Genomic DNA, 15,128 nt, shown 5'->3' on the forward strand with positions numbered 1-15,128 from the left:
CGTCACCGCGCACACACGCACCCGGCCAATCGCCGTCGGCGCCACACTATACGACAGCACGCTGCGCATCACGCCTCATCAATATTCACCAAGGGGGCGGGGCGAGCGCCGGCGCAGGGCACGCCCACCACTACGCTCGCCGGAGCGAGTGGGCTGGGCGAGCCGCACGGCTCCTCCTCACGCCGGCGTGCCGCCACACGTCCGTAATGAATACTCATGAGGGGGCGGGGCGAGCGCAGTCTCTGCCACGCCCCCTTCCCCGCCTCTTCTGTGTTGTCGGGGTGAGAGGGAGGTGAAACCAATTCCCAAGGGCGGGGGGAGGGGGGACGGAGATACCAAGTGAAGCGGGGCGGGGGCGGGGGAGCCGCCTTTTCAGGCATCTGCATCAGGGCCTGCTACAGCTGTTGTCCCCTATGGTTCTGCCCTGAGCTGGCGAGGGAGGCCTGGCATTTGGCGCCCCTACTTTGCTGCCCCCAGGCTCTCAGATGCCCCTGCTGCTAGGGCGCCCCTCCCCCCAGTCCCTGGCAGGTGTGGTGCCCCCAGGCCCCCTTGTGTGTGTGGCTTGTGTCCCAGTCGCTCCCCTGTCCCCTTCCCCCCCCCCTCGCCGCACAAGGCCCTGTGCTTGCCCCCCATGTAGCCAGCCCATCGCCAGGGGCTCGCTGCCCATGGTCAGGGATGCAAATAAAATAAAGGCAGGGGGCGAGCAGCAGCCTGGGAATGGCAGAGCCTGTTGGTGTTACACAAATGGGCACTGCTGCACTCTGCCATAGCCTTCTGCAGAGCCAGGCCAAGGGACGAGCCTTGGCCCGCTGAGCTGGTGAAATTGGCAGCAGGCTAGCTGAGTGTCTATGCAATACACAGGCCTGTCCCATATCCCCTAAGCATGACCCCACTTCTCCCCATCTATCAAAACCCTGCTCTGTCCCCACCTGCAGTTTTTCTCTCTGGAATCTGGTCACCCTACACCTACCATCACCACCTAGCCAGTCACATATTGTCATTTTAGCTGCCTTCTTGCCTGAGGAGGCCTACAAGGCCTGGTCTACACCAAAAACTTAGGTAGCCCTAACTACATTGCTCAGGGCTGTGAAAAACTTCATATCCTGTGCAACATAGGTCGACCTAACCCCCACTGTAGACGCAGCTAGGTCAACAGAAGAATTCTTCCATTGACCTAGCTACCGCCTCTCGGAGACGTGGATGAACTAGAAAGACCCCTTCTTCTGGTGTAGGAAGTGTCTACATTACAGCACCATTGCTGTGCCAGTGTGGTGTAGTGTAGACAATACCCCAAGTGAGCTCCCTCTCTTGCCACTTCTCTATACATTCAGATCCATGTGGAGTTAGAGACTATGAATGTGATAAAGAATAAGTCTGGCAGAAACAGTAAGGGGGAAATGAGTATTGCCAACCCCAAGTTTTCAAAAATCAGGTGACAACACTCATAATATTGTCTGAAAAATCATGAGATTTTAATAATAATAATAATAATAATAATACATTTTGTATTTTTTATTTGCCTTCTGGCTTTTGAGCCTTTAGGGTTCACGGCAAGCTTTACTCTGCAACCAGTGGGGCTAGAAACTTCCTCTTTTTAAAATGAAAGCTGACTCCACAAGATAAAGCTTTAAGAAAACCACCAAAATATCAAGAGACTTGCATTAAAATTTCAAGGGTGGGCAACAGTGAAAGGAGAAAACAAGGAAAAAGAAAAACGTAGAAAATGAATTAGAGGAAAGAATATGCATTCTTTTCTCTCTCCACACCTAGCTGCCAAACAATCATGTGCTCCCCCTTCCCAGCACCACAAAGAGTCCAGGACAGGGGGAACGATATAACAAAGGGTAGAGGAAAGCCACAATGAGGGGGGTGGGTGGAGTGCTCTTGCACTCTGTAGAGTTCCATAGCTGTGAGAGTACATAATATAAACCAATGGTGATATTGATGTGCAAATCTCCTTTTTTGACTTAGAAAACATACAAAGTGAATACAAAAACTTTTTTGAATAAAATGGTTGTCACAGTTCAGGGCAACTGCACCTGTATTCTCCCTCCTTGGTCCAGCAAGGGAACCCATTCTAGGCTCTCAGCTCCAGGCTCCGCAGTTGCCAATTCTTTTGGGTAGAGACCTGTGTCTCTCTCCCTTCTGACTGGGGTATTTCCAGGCTGAACAGTTGCCTGCCTCCACTGTGTTATACCCCAAAAGATAGACTGCCTTGGCAGGCCTGCTTTGCTGCTCTGCTCAGAGACAGTAGACAGTGTAATTACCCACAGTTATAAGTTACCACACAGCTCTTTCTAAGCAAGCACTTTTATTCTTAGGCTAAAAGCACTACAGTCAAATCATATTAAAAACAATAAAAGAACCTACACTCATGCTAGTAAGCTTACCAGAGATCACCCTGCCCCAACAAGGCTCTGACTGGTGATTAGTCCTTCAAACCCCTCCAGTTCATAACAGTTTTCTCTCAGAACTTGCTCCCATATCTAAAAGGGCCTCAGTGGACCAAAGACTTTCCAACGCTTCCCTAAGGATTGGGGCCCCACTTGGAGCAGAGGTCTGTCCGTTTGCTGGATCAGAATGAAGCACTTGAGTCACTTTAGCTCAGGCTATTTAACCAAAAATCTTTTCTTTGTTGGACAATTCCCTGGATAATTCAGTTTGAACTAGTATAGGCAAGTCTCTCTCCAGGTGGTGGTAGCTCTCTGAAGGTGTTACAAAATGAGTTAATTTGCCCAATCACGTCCCCCCACCCCACCCCCGAACTCCCACTGTTCTTAGTTCCTGGAGGGCTGTGGTCCCCTTCCCCCCACAGAAATACATACAATCCCTTAAGAGTGCATAAACTTTTGCATTTTTAATCCAATGAACTGTTAAAATACTTAAACTTAATTTGATAAGGTTTAATTTAATTCAATAAGGTTTGCCCAAGATATTGTCCTAGCTGTCACAGTGTTTAATGCTTGCAATTACAATTTGTAAAAAGCTTCAAATGACTGGCAATACGAAAGTCTTGCAGTTATAAGTAATTAAATACCAAGGTTCTCATACTAATTTTAACTTTTTTTCATACTGCACATATTGAGTACAAACTGTATGTGTAGTTCTGAGAACAGAATTGGGCTTATTATCTATTAAGGCTACCTTTAATAACTTAAGCCCCAGTACTGTAAACACTTATGCATATGCTTAATTTTACTACCATGAGCAACCCTAAGGATTTTAATGAGACTCCTCATGATTGTAAAGTCAGGCATCTGCATAAGTGTTTGCAGGCTCAGGACTCAAGTTATTAAAGGTAGCCTTAATAGATAACAAGCCCAATTCTGTTCTCAGAGATATACATACAACTACAATTTTCTGAAATAGGACTTGTACAGTTGTATCTGAGGGCAAAACAGGATCCTGTATATACACAGTACACCTGTTAAGGTTACTGTGACATCCTTAACTTTTGCAATTCCTAAGTTCTGATAGTTAAAAGTGTATGCATAGTATCATATTGATGTAAGTTTTGTACCTAACATATTCAAACAGAAAAAAGGAAACATTTCATTTGACAATAGTCTTTATTATGTACTTTGAAGCTTTTTGATATTTAAGCATTAAAAGCTATGTTTTTAAAGTGGTATTGGGATGTGTATGTGGAAATCACTAATGTGCATAACATTATACTGAATAAAAACTTTAGTTCCAATGATCAGGTTGGCATAACATTGGCATAATAGTCTTTTGCACAGGTTTCCATTACAATGATGTCAGTTTCTTTAAGTGCTGAGCTTTAACAAAGGAAGGGTTCAACTGCTGCTCTCTTTTGTTACTAATGGGAAAAAAACAGTTAAATAATAAGAGATCTATGTTAACCATTTTGATGTCCTATGGCTATTTGGAGTGCATCCAGAAAAGCAGCCCTTGTATGTCTGTCCATGTATGCTGAACATTCATATAGTCTACTAGAGTTTTACATGACATAGTAACAGTAGTGAAAAAAACTTGTGGGACTCATTGTACAATAGATGTGGGACTCATGTTAATACTAATAATAATCTATTTAAGTTAATATTAATGATTTAACTGAGTCTAAGTAGATATTAAGTCCATGAATACAGTATAACTCAGTTGATAACATTCCCTCTAGGCAAAAATGTTAAGAGATCATGTTCCACAGCAGGCTTTGGGCTCATATCAAATGCTGGCACTGCAGTGCAGTACGGCTCAAAGGGAATTCTGCACACTGATCAAGATGTAATTCTTTGGATGAGATATCACACAGTGGTTTCATTTACCCATCTCTGTTCAGAGAAAAAGTAAAGACCTCAAGGCATTTCCCAAAAAGAGAAAGGAATAAATCCTATCTCCTGTTTGGCATTCCTTCTCTCATTAAAACAAGTTCTAATTTCCAGGGCTGTACGTTAGCTGAATCACTGGCTGCATAATAGTTATTCCATCTGTTTATACAGTTGAGTCATTGCATTACCTGGTATCAAATGCGTTATTTGGAAAGAATGTTAGGCTATCTTGAGTATAAAAGGCATATATATATATATATATATATATATATATTCCATTCTATATGTTCTCCAATACTTTGACACCTTTCACTCCCGTTTTAACATTTTAACAAATGGCTGAAAAGTTAGCTGATAGTACCAGCACAACAAATACAGCAGAGTGAACAGTATTACAAAAATACCCCAAAACAATGCTATATTGCCTTCCTACCTGCAACACTCTTTGCTGCAGGAATTTAATGGTAGTGGAGCTAAATTATTTCATAACTCAGTACATTTAATTTCCATTTGAGATATCATAAACAAATTATGTAGACAGAGTTTGAGGAGAAATTATCTGTTTTTTATTGGTGCCAAGGAATTGTGGCTATTTGGTCACTTGATTGCAAACTTTCTTCCAAAATATAAACTGTTTGAAAAGACACAGTAAATTTTAAACCTAAATTTTATCTTTTTTTTTTTTTGAAAGGGAGGCAGGGAAGGAAGGGGGCCCTTATATGTATCAAAACACTTTTTTGATTTAAATATAAAAATTAAATGAGAACATTTTATTTAACTGTTACCCTGTAGTGTTTCAAATGCAAACAACATTGTTCTAGTCCAGGGGTAGGCAACCTATGGTACGTTTGCCGAAGGTGGCACGCGAGCTGATTTTCAGTGGCACTCACACTGCCCGGGTCCTGGCCACCAGTCCGGGGAGCTCTGCATTTTAATTTAATTTTAAATGAAGCTTCTTAAACATTTTAAAAACCTTATTTACTTTACATACAACAATATTTTAGTTATATATTAAAGACTTATAGAAAGAGACCTTCTAAAAACGTTAAAATGTATTACTGGCACGCGAAACCTTAAATTAGAGTGAATAAATGAAGACTCGGCACACCACTTCTGAAAGGTTGCTGACCCCTGTTCTAGTCAGTGCATGAGAACCTGAGAATGAAACTGACTAGAAATAAAAATAAAACCAGTCTACTTTCACTTTCCAATAAATGGGCCAGATCTATCTCCCAAATCTAAAGTCAGTGGAAAGACTCCTGTTGGCTTCAACGGGAGATGGATTGGGTCCCAAGTGAAATGCAATGCAAAGCAAAAAGAAAACAAACATCAGAGGTTCTCAAACTAAGGTCCACAGAACACTTGCTTATGGTCCATGGAGACCTGTCTTTACTCTTCATTTCCAGCTGCTTTTACAGGTCTCCAGGGTTTTTATAGCAGAGAAGAACTGGGAGGCTTTCCAAAAGCAGCTGGGAATGAGGTGAAGGAGCCAGCCAGCCAGCCACCCCGCCTCTGCTGTATAAATGGAACAGGAGAGGAACCAAGAGTTACGCTTAGCATCTAGAATAAAAAATGGGAGCGGAGTGACCAGGGGAGCAGAAGAAAAGAAAACAAGGCAGCTGGGTGGTATGTCCAAAAGACCAGGTAGCTGCTGGAGATAATGTCCAGGAGAAAAGAGAATCAAGCTGTGGGAAAATGTATGCAGAGGAACAGGAGGTCTACATAACAAGCAAGCATGTGCAGTGAAAGAAACGTAAAAGATGGCAAGACAGTAGAGAAGCATGAACAGAGAGAAACAGAACAAATGGGAGGGGAAAAATGAAAGGAAGAGGAAAAGAAGAGAATATATTAACTTTTAAAAAAAGACACAATGCATTGCATTAAGGCAGTTAAAATACATACATATTTTCCTGATAATACTGCTCAATACAAGCAACTGCTGTAGTTCCCAGAGTGATATTATGTGACTAAAAATGCATGAGGAGTTTTATTACGAGGAATCTCCATTAAGATATGGTCTATACTATCAAAATATTTGAGAATTCCAGGAATAGTAAAAAGTAAACAATATTTTAAAAATTCTCTTTTAATAAAGTAAAGTGTTGTTAGTACCAGTGATAAGGATATTTTAATACAGCGTACTTTTATGTTGATTGTGTGCCTTTTATAAATCTCAATATACTTAACTATACACTTAAATATCACACTGAGCTGTGTCCAGAATTCAAATATTGGTGTCATCACCTGAAGTACTTTCAATGAGTGTTAGGAATACTATTATATGTGACTTTATTGCCTTTACATAGACTACAAGAGCCCTCTGAGCTACCATAAATTAACTTTTCAGAACTGTAACTGGGCACACCCTATAAAACATTCTGAAATATCAGAAGTTACACCAATGAAATACCCTCTTCATATGTGCTTTCTGATGTTATCCACAGTAAAGATTTCACATGTCCAATTCAGCTTTCTGTCTCAAGGGTCTGTTTCACATATTCCTGCTTTATGAGCAATACCACTGAACACTGTCAGACTTATTCACTTTTTGCCATGCTGCCCCCTGCAAATTAAAATGTCTGCTCACAAAAATGAGCATGCTTGTATTTCCCATATATTTTTGATATCAGAAGATTGAAACAAACCCACTTATTGTCTATTTCAGTGTGATATCCTTCAGATAAATGTACTCTGTATGCCTATTTGAAAGTTCAATCAATTCTCAACATTTTCTTTCTTTAATTAAAAAAAACTAGAAAATTAAATGCAAAAAGTCACATTAATTCTGTATTATGGTGGACATTTTTAAGCCCATAAGAGTCAGGAAGTTCAATGTAAAAGGTAAAAGTCAACTGTAATTTGACCATATTGTTTATTTTATATGTTAATCCTTAGAACAATGGCATGGTTCACACTGCCAACCAAATAAATATATTATTATATACAGTCTCCAGAGGCACAAAGTACCACAATTTTATAACATGAAAGTGTACACAAGACACCACAGGTGCACAATGGTGCCCAATTATAGCTGCTATAGAAACCATAACAACTGTACATTTTTGGTTTAAAAAGTTCACCAATAACATTTTACCATTTATTTAACATGTATTTAGTATAAATAATCTGGTTAGAAGATATTTAGAAACTGAAAATATCCTGTGGGTGAAAACATGTAATGACTACATAAGTTCCAGATACTCCCCTAGTGGGAAGTATTGTGGTGGGACATTATTGGGGTAGTTAAAAGAGAGAAAGGTTTCAAAATCCATGCTTTGGTCCAGGCTTTTCCACTGTCCAGTCTCTCCTCATCATCCCTATTGCTGATAATGGTTTTCTTAGTGGGAATATCACAACTGTAGTCACTGCCAGAATCCATTGGCTCAAAATTACTCTCTGAGTCAGAGCTTAATGCCATTATAAGATCTGTAACAGCTGCAGCAGTAATACATCTGCAAGTCATTTTAAAATTTCATAATGAATAAAAAGTTATCCATCACACAGATGTATACATTATATATGAACCCTACTTCCTATTCAGTTACACTTACAGTAACCCGCTCCCCTTTGTATACTATAAACCTCCCTAGCTGCAGTATGACACCTAAAATTTACTATATGGTGTAGCAATAATAATATTACCTAACCTATTCTACCTATTTTAAACAAAAGATAGGATGTTGAAAAAAGAGAAGGGGAATAGAAAGCTATAAAAATTCATGATGCAAAAGTGAACTATTAACAGCATGAGACTGAGTGAATAATATAGTGAAAAAATAAGGTGACTATTGAGAAACAATGAAAAATATGGACTTTAAATATACAGTTACGAGGTTTTGTTAAGATCTCCAGGGATCCCAATGCCCCAAGCCTGCAATCTGATACCCGATAACACAGCCAAGATTTGAAAAATAAAAACTCAGTATAATAATGAAATGGGTGGGGCAGGTTAGGGTAGAGAAAGGGAAGCTATGAGTAACTATGAAGATTTTAGAAAATAATAAAAAGGGATCAACAAGTGTAAACACAATCCATGGAAGGAAATGTATACATGTCCACCAATTATGAGCTCAGTCCTGCAGGATGCTAAATTCCTCATACAAGGTGCTGAAAACCCTTAACTTAGGAGTTCAAGTTGCTCAACAACTCAGCATCTTGCAGGATTGGGCCCTACGTGGGCTGAAAAACACCAGAAAATGTTATTCTGTATTTATCTAAACAGTAAAAATGAATCAGACAAGAAACACTTTCACCATAAAAACTATGTAGTGACAAGGCAAAATCCTGGCACCACTGAAGCCATTAACTTCAACGGGGCCAGAATTTCACCCATAGTCTCAAAAATGTTTAAAGAGTATTTCATTTTACTTAATCTTTCATTATCTATTGTTTGAAAACTCCTTTTACAAGCTCAAAAGTAAGTTTTGTCCTTTCCCATTTGTTTTACTCTGTATTTTTGTGTATCAGTACAGTATCTTTCATAATATCACTACGGCTCGGGAAACAGGGAATCAACTTGCACTTCCACAGTGAGGTGGCTATCCATGCAACAGCAGATCACACCATATTTTAGTGTCTATATAAACAAATAGTTTTTAAAATGGTATGGTTAGAAAAGTGACTATGTGAAAATGCTTTCTTCCTCAACAGATCTGCTTCTTATGTGCATTCAGAGCCTGAACTGCTTACTTTACTGACAATAAGTTTTTATTGGTTGCATATAAAAAAAGACAACATATATCTGTTTTATGATCTAAACCAACTGAGAAAATACATACTGTAAAAATGAAAAATCTGTTAACACTATGAATGGCTCATCTTGGACAGGATCCTGGTGGATTCTTAGACTGATATATGTTTTTAAATCTTATAATGTGTTGTATTTCAGGGCTGTAAAATCCTCTTGCCAATGGGATGGCCCAAGCACCTCTTTATGCCAACTGGCAGAGGGCACAGGGATACATGGCAGTGCAGGGATCCCCTGGGTTCACCAAAAGAATGTCATGCAAGGTCTCTAATGAAAGTCTGTGTCACACTGGTCATCCTAATCACTGTGAGATGTATGCACAGAAAATGTGAGGATTTATGTATATATGCTGAAAATTACCTGCTCTAGGCCTTGTAGTTAAATGCAAGTCATTCAAATTGAGAAAAAACTTCTCCAGACTTGAAGTGGGAGATACTTATTTCCTCGGTGGACCATTGTGTACTGTGTGTTTTACAATAGAAATCTATTAGCATACTGAGTGAAATGTTAATGAAGAGCTTGTGGAGACTTCAGAAGGAAATTAACAGGAAAAGGTAAACAAGGGTGGGGAGGGAACCCTGTTTTCAGGTGAAGATCAAAGGTCTGGTTTAGTAAATCTGGGGTGCAGAGACATGCCCTGGCATCCTTCAATCTATGAAGACACATTGCCAGCAGGCATGATCTTATGAACAGAGGATCTCAGTAATCCTGGTTGAAAATGCTAGGAAAAGGACTTAGGGTAAGTTATTCAGCAGGAAACAGGAATGTTTTGTGAGTTTAGTTTAGGCTCTAGAAAGCATGTTATGTTTTTGGTTTTTATGTAACCATTTGTTTCCAATACTCTTACTTACTGTCATTTGAATTTCTGTTCTTTGATAATAAACTTATTCTTGTTTTCACTATAAATATATCTAAGTGCTGTTTGTTAACCAGAGTTGTGATCCTGAGTTAAAACTAGTAAGCTAGTCTGTCCTGTTCCTTTGTGAGTAATGAATCAGAGAGTTCCACGAGCGTTCAGTGGATCAGGAGCTGGGCACTCCAGACAGACGCTTGGAGGACTAACCTGTACAGAGACAGCAAAGCTAGCAGAGGCCTGGAAGGCAGTGTTTGTGTTGCCAGAGGTTGGCAGAATGAGGGAGCTGATCCACACAGACAAGACTTCTTCATGCTCAGGGTAAGTGGTAGTTAGGTGCCTCACAACCCTGGGAAACATCACTAGTGGTCAGAGGTGAAAGTAAGCCGGTACGCCCCAGTACGGCTTCCCCTGGCAGCAATTTAAAGGGCCCGGGGCTCCAGCCGCTGCTGGGAGCCCCGGGCCCTTTAAATTGCTGCCAGATCCCTGATGCCGGAGCCCTGGGGAAGCGGCGGCAGGGCTCGGGCGGTGATTTAAAGGGCGCGGGACACCTGCCGCAGCTACCGCCCAGAGCCCTTTAAATCATCTCCGGAGCCCTGGGGTAGCGGCGGCAGGACTCTGACGGCTATTTAAAGGATCCGGGGCTGAAACCGCCCCCTCCTAAGGACTCCGGAGTACCGGTAAGGCCTTTAAGTTACTTTCACCCCTCTAGTGGTGCTTTCAGAGCAGACAGCATCACTGCCTTTGCTGCTCACAGCTTTCCTAAGATACAGCAGAGTAAAACAGATCAGAATGGTCAAGATCACAGAATACCTGAACAAACATGAAACTGACAATAAACAGATTGTTTTCACTTTGCTGCTTCATGCAGTGTTGCCAACTCTTTGAATTTTATCATAAGTCTCATGATATTTGATGTTTTATTTAAGGCTCCAGCTGCTAGAATCATGTTATTACCTGAGAAACTCAACTTCCATTTGAAAAAAACCCAGTTTCTGCATCCCTCATGGTTGAAAGGAAAAACTTGAAAATGTGAACACTTAAGGCTCCAAGAGCAAAAGGTAAATAAACAGAACACAACCTTTATTAATGTTTAACTGTCATGATTTTTAAGTCCATCTAATGATTTTTTGGGAACACCTCATGATTTTCAAACACTCTGAGTTGGCAATACCATGCTTGGGAAAGCACTAAGTGATAGCAGAAGCAAGTACTGAAGTTATTTGTGGAGGAGGGATACCCAAGGATAAGGAGCCTAGGGTATGGTGATTAAGACCCTCACAGCTTACAGATAGGGTGACCAGGTGTCTGGTTTTCGACCAGAGATCGTGGTGGCTCTGGTCAGCACCGCTGACCAGGTCGTTGACTGTCCAGTTGGCAGCGCCTTGGAGCGGGACTGGCAGGCTCTCTGCTAGCCACCATGTGGTGCCTGGGAAGCAGCTGGCATGTCCGGCTCCTAGGCTTACGGGCAGCCAGGGGGGTGCGCATGCTGCCCTGCCCCACAACTGCAGGCGCAGCTCCCATTGGCTGGGGCATGGCAGGGGACGAACTAGCGCGCCTAGCAAGCGGCTGTTGAGGGGTCGTGGCGCGTGCCTCTCCCACTGCTGCTGGCCCTCTTCTCCTTGTGCTCCTCCTGTGGCTGGGCTCAAGCTGTGGCGCATGCCCTGCGGTGGACCGCGGTCTGTTGCCCCATTGCCGGACCCCGGAGTTGGAGGTATGGATCCTCATCTCCGAGTGCTGGAAATGGGGCTACACCCCCATCCCCCTCACTGCGTCCCTCCCTGCCCCAACCTCTACCTCCTTCACTGCATCCCTCCCCGTCCCATCCTGCCCTGCCCCCCACACCTACTCATCTCAGCCCTGTACCCCTTACAGCGCTCTCTCACCCATCCTCTCCACCTCCCAGAGCTGCCACCCTCATGTCCCTTACCCCCCACAGCCCTGCACCCCATTCACCTCCATACACTGCTGCACTCCCACTATGTCCCTATACACCTGTGCCCCCCACATCCTCATGCACCTGTAGCCTTCTGCCTCCCCCTGCATCCCCATCCACCCCCCATACCCCCTCCTCTCTCCTTCACTGCCCCTTCTCACCCCCACCCTGCTCTCATCCTTGGCCTCTTTCCCTCCCCATCCTCTCTCCTCTACCCCCATTCTCCATCTTTTCCCCTCCAACCCACCCTTCTCCCTTCCTGTCTGGGTGTCTCTGTGTAGGCAAGTGTGTGCATGAATGCATTGTATGTGTGTAAGAGACTGTCTCTCTTTGTGTAGGGAGGTGCATATTTGCCGCATGTGTGTATATCTGTGTGAATAACATTTGCAGCCTAACTCTTAGACTTTTATTCCTTTTGCTGGCTTGCACACACAAAAAATTGATGACATAAAATATGCGTGTATGCATTTCATAACAAGTTTTTAAAAGAGAAGGGAACTCTAAAAGAAATGTATTATTTCTTAAAAAGTGAATGTTGTTGACTAGTAATTGCAGAAGAGCCAATGTATCATACATTTCTCCCTCCCTCAGTCTAGCTACATTATACACTCTTTGTTGCAGACTCTCTCTTTTTATGTGTATGTTCAGCACCTACCGTCCTGGAGCCCTGATCTTAGTTGGGGTCTCTAGGCACTAAACAATTGTAATAATAAATAACATGGAAGTATATGTGTTAGTGCATGCTAGATGTGTACACATGAATACACGTGTGTATCTGCATATAGGTGTCGGAGTCAGTTTCTACAGATTTATTTATATAGGTATATGAACAGGTATGCATTTCTGTGGTTGTGCTCTATGGATTTGTATTTGGGCTTCAGGAGTGGGCCTTTAATGGATCCACTGAAGCTGTGATAATGTGTGGTCCAAATTCCACTCATAAAATTATAATAACTTTAGTGAACAAAAATCATAGATCTGGTTATGAAAAATGGGAAGAGGGGAGGGAAAGAATCATAAAAACCTTTGTGAATTTTTTTTAAAAATTACCCTTTTTGACTATTTTGCTGCCAGTTCTAGCATCCTGTAACAAATAAAACCTGAAATTAGCATAATATATCTGTCAGAACAATAAATATGCCTGTTTGGGCCTTGCAGTGAAAATGAGCATGAGCAAGGGTGGGGGAGAGCAAGCGATGGGGGGGGGGATGGTGTGAGCGGGGGCAGGGCCTCAGGAAGGGGCCGGGCAGGGCCTCTGGGAATGGGAGGGGCTAGGGTGTTTGGTTTTCTGGAATTAGAAAGTTGGCAAGCCTACTTACAGCAGCAACCAGGAGGCTTTGGGAAGTGTAGCCTAGCAGATCCCTCTCTGCCCATTGGTATCCATGAGGATGCTGGGGAAGTTTAGAGTAGTGCAGATGTTGCTTCCCCCTCATCCCAAACAGCAAGGCAAGAGACTGTGATGAGGAGTTGGGAGAAAAAGCTCTTTCTCGCTTCCAGCAGCTGAGGGGAAGGAGAGGTTGGAAATAAGGCTTCAATTTTATCAGATACCTGCTAAGAAGAGGTTGATATGAAACTCACAGGGCAGGATCCAATAATCTAGTAGGAATCCCCTTTTTCCCTGTCTTCACTAGTAGGCCTCTGGCTAGTAAGTATCTGGAACATTTGTACAGCCCTTTTGTATCTGAATGTCTTTACCATTGCTTGACTGTAATTTCAGAATTGCTGGAATTTATAAACAGAGCAGTTGTAGTATATTTTTCTGATGGTGTTAATGTGTATAATGTGTGTCCTGGGGAGAACTAGAACTAGCAGCAGCTCAAAGTTTCTGGATTATATGATCACTTATAGAAGATATATTTAAAAAATGCTTTTCTTTTTACTCCAGTTGGCACTGAAAATAAACAAGATGTACAAAGGATGGGAGAAAGTAAGTACTATTACCCCATTTTACTAAAGGGGAGCTGAAGTCCAGAGAAATTAAGGTCCAGATCTACAAAGATATTTAGGCTCCTAAATCCCATTGAAATCACTGAAAGTTAGGAGCCTAAATACCTGTATGGATCTGGGCCTAAGTGATTTGCCCAATGTCTCACAGGGAATCTATGGCACCTTAGGCAATTAATCCAGTCCCAGTCCAGTGCCTGAGCCACAAGATCATGGTTCCTCTCACTTCTCACATCCTACATGCATTTTCCAAAGACTACTTTTCCCTCTAAAGACTGGAGAATTTGGCTCATAGTTTCACATGAGCCCCAAAGAGAGTTTGGGTAACTTAAACATAGCTTGAATTGCTGAATTTGAATTTAAACTGTTAAGTGTGGGGGATACTTTCAGGGGAGGGAATGTATGAGAATGGGAAATGAAAGTGTGGTGGGCTAACCTCCGTTAGCCCCCTTCTGGAGCTTCAAGGAAAAGCCATCACAATCACGGTCCACTGATTTACCTGGGGTACTAGCATCTGCCTAATATGGTACGTGCTGTGGCTCAACTGTCTTTACCAAGCCTCACATGTTCTCCTGTGGAATATTGCATAGATTTAGGGCACAGATCACTTCCACTGTAGAACTAGCATACAGAACTGAAACACCTGAAATTCTCCAAAAAAGGTAGCAGGCAATCAGAAAATAATTTGAATAAAAATACAAATGTTACCATTAAGTAACTTTTATGTGACAGGATTTTAAGTGCTTTAAAAACTATCCATCCAGTGCTACTGAAATAGTCACATTTGGGAGGGAGGGTTGGCACCAGCTGGTGCTCAGCAAACTGCACAGTGGTTTGTGGGGACAGAAAAATGTTGTCTGCTAAAAACCTAAGTATCAATCTTACTGGACCTATATGATACAAGTACAGTATACAATACACTATGTATAGTGTACAGTCGGATGCTGTAGACCAACACATGCATCAAATGGGTGTCATTGTGCCATATTTCTCACCACCACCATCACTGCCATATAATGTGGCTTTCCCCACTATTACATATTGTAAAAGTGCTTCACAGCACTGGGTAAGGGTTTGATTTCCAAAAATAACTGAATGTACGCTGTCTATCAAGGGGTAACAGCAACAGATCTGAAAAAGTACACTGGGAACTCTATCTTCCTGAAATAAAAATTTAGGCTACATCTCCAAAACCATGAAGTGTATGCTATTGTTAAAAAAAACAAAACAAAACTATTTAGGCAGAGTAGAATTAGAAATGGGAAAAATCTGGAAAGGATGTTGATGGGATATTTATTTAAAATCCTAATCCCCACAGACGATTGTCATCTAAAAGAGGAGAAAGGAAATTATATATAA

The sequence above is a fragment of the Terrapene carolina genome, unplaced genomic scaffold (assembly GCF_002925995.2).
Source record: "Terrapene carolina triunguis isolate 2854851 unplaced genomic scaffold, T_m_triunguis-2.0 Scaffold31, whole genome shotgun sequence".
Classification (NCBI taxonomy): Eukaryota; Metazoa; Chordata; order Testudines; family Emydidae; genus Terrapene; species Terrapene triunguis.